Here is a 2,687-nt window from a genome sequence, read left to right as displayed (position 1 = left end):
GAATGAATTTATAAAATTTAAAATAACAGAAATAAAATCAATAAAAATATAAGAAAATTTTAAGAAAATAACTGTGCCCATTCACTCCCCTTTTATGCAGCTTTGATAACCTAGTTCATGAACCTTTTCCCAAATGAATTGGATTGAGATGAAATGGCCAGCCGACGGGCCCCATCCGTGTAACTTTGCTATTAAATCACCAACAAGTTGCCATCAGATCGCTTTCACCGTTGGAATTTTTATTGGCCCCAATATGAAACCCAAAGTGCTTCTTCTTTCCATTTCTATATTAGGTTTAATTTTATCCCCAATCTCAATCTCATGTATATTGTCTGCTCCTTTTTTTTTAATTCTTTTACCCGGTGGAACTAGAGTCTCATTTACCATTACGTTTAAACATATTTTCAAGGTCAAAATCACTCTAGAATCGTAAGTAATATTAAACAAAAAACGAAGAAAAAAATTATAATTATTTTAATATAATATGAAAAAATATTTTTAATATATGACTAAATAGTTATTTTGATATTTTTTAAAATATTTTAACCATCAACATTTCATTAATATTAAAAAATATTTTAAATTTTAGACATTAAACTTTTTTTATCACTCGTTCAAAGACATGGATTATTTTAATATTTTTCCATATGACATGTTATATTTTTATTAATATTTTAATATTATTTAGGATTATAATAAAAAGTAAATTTAAAAATATTAAAATATACCTCCAAACCCTATAATTAAAATTACCCCACATTCAGGTTTCCATGGTAGTTTGGATTAGCACTGGCGGTGGCTACGATCGTGGCTCCCACAGTGATCTCTGGTGGTCGTTTTTTTGTTGCTGTTGAATCATTGGTTAAGTCGAAGTAATTTATTTTCCCCCTTTGGTGTTGAATCATTGATTTCTTTGTTGGAATTTTTTGTATTTTTGTACTTGGGTTTTCGTTTTGAAGTAAAATCAACAAAGGGTTAATTCCATGGTTGTGTTGATTGATTTGGTTGAGGGTCGTGAGAGATGAACAAGAGGGCGAGGGGAAGAGGTCAACTTGACCGTTCGTCGGTGGGAGGGTGGCCGCCGGTGGGAGGGTTGTCAAGGGTGATGGTGGGTGGGGTTGTAATTTGGGGACTAGGGTTTGGGGTATAATTTGAATTTTTGGGTATAATTTAAGGGCATAATTGTAATTTTCAAATCTATTTTTGTTTTAATCATATTTAGTATTAAAAATATTAATAAAATATGACATGTCTTATGGGAAAATAATAAAATAATCCATGTCATCAAATGAGGGATCAAAAAAGTTAAATGTTAAAGTTCAGTGAGCAAATTAAAAAAAAATTAAAAGTACGATGAATGAAATAGGAGAGAGTTAAGTTCAATGAGTAATCGTGTACTTTAGCCTTAATTTTTATATTTAAAATTTAGAATTATTTTTAAAACATTTAATCAAAAGAATTAAATACAGAATTTTAATATTGAATTATTTAAAATAACTATAGGAATCCAATCCTCTAAATATGTAGTGGGAGCGAGTTGAAAAAGAGCCGATAACTAGGATAGTTGATTGGCGGAGGGCAGAAGAAGGGGATAAGTCGAGAGATACAAGGAAATGGGGTCATGATTGAGGGCTTAATAAAGAAATAGTGATGGACTAAAATAAGAATTGTTATGTAATGGAGGTAGTGACCATGTACAATGACTCCTGGAGTTGTGGGGCCTAACGCAAAACAGTATTCAAATCAAAATGGTCAATTTACGAATGTACTGTTCATCTTCACCTAATTGCTTACCACACTCTTTGTCACGTGATGGAAGTTTCCTAATATGTATTCGTCCCATAAATGGGGGGAAGGGACGTCCCTCTGTATAGGGTTTATTGACTATAAAATTAATTTCAATCTTAGACTTTAGACCTGCATTTAGTTTGTTTCCGTCTAGGGTTATTGTTCAAAACATCATAAAATATTATTAATATATTTTTATATTAATACTTTAAATTATAAAAAAGTAATTTTGTTGAGTTCAAATCAAACTCAATCACCATTACATTTAATATTAATAGAGAATACTACTGCAGCTTAATCAGGATAGCTTACAAGGATAAATGAAAAACGGGCCCTATTTTTTTTTTTACTAAGGACTGTTATTATAAATATATGAAGTCAATAATTTTAGCATGTGTTTCTTTCTGTCCCTATCTTGAATAATTACCGAGTGAAATTTTGAGGGGTAAAATCAGAAGCACGGATCGACATCACAAAGTGGACTAGTTTACTTTTAAAAGTCTTCAGATGTTCCTCTTTTTAATTCATGTTTGATTACTTAATCACATTTAAACTATAAACACAGTAACTCAACATTTTAACATCATTCTATTTATAAAGTTCAGGTATTAATGTGAATACAAAGATACTTAACTTAAAATCAACCAATTTTATCCACAACTAGATGGGAAGGCTGAACCTAGACCCATTCTTCCTCACTGTCTTATATTACCCGGTACGGATGGTTCAACTAAATTCAACAACCACTGTTTTTCCCTTCTTATTTGTTAGGTTATTAGAGCTAGCTTGATGAATAAAAATGACTCATTACGTATACACATTATGGGGATCTGCCCAACGTTTTCAATCCTGTTTAGATCCTATTCGTGTTGATGTTAGAATTGTCGAGTTAAACATTT

This window comes from Hibiscus syriacus, unplaced genomic scaffold (assembly GCF_006381635.1).
Source record: "Hibiscus syriacus cultivar Baekdansim isolate YM2019G1 unplaced genomic scaffold, ASM638163v2 tig00111309_pilon, whole genome shotgun sequence".
Classification (NCBI taxonomy): domain Eukaryota; kingdom Viridiplantae; phylum Streptophyta; class Magnoliopsida; order Malvales; family Malvaceae; genus Hibiscus; species Hibiscus syriacus.
Note: the sequence above shows the minus strand (reverse complement) of the source record.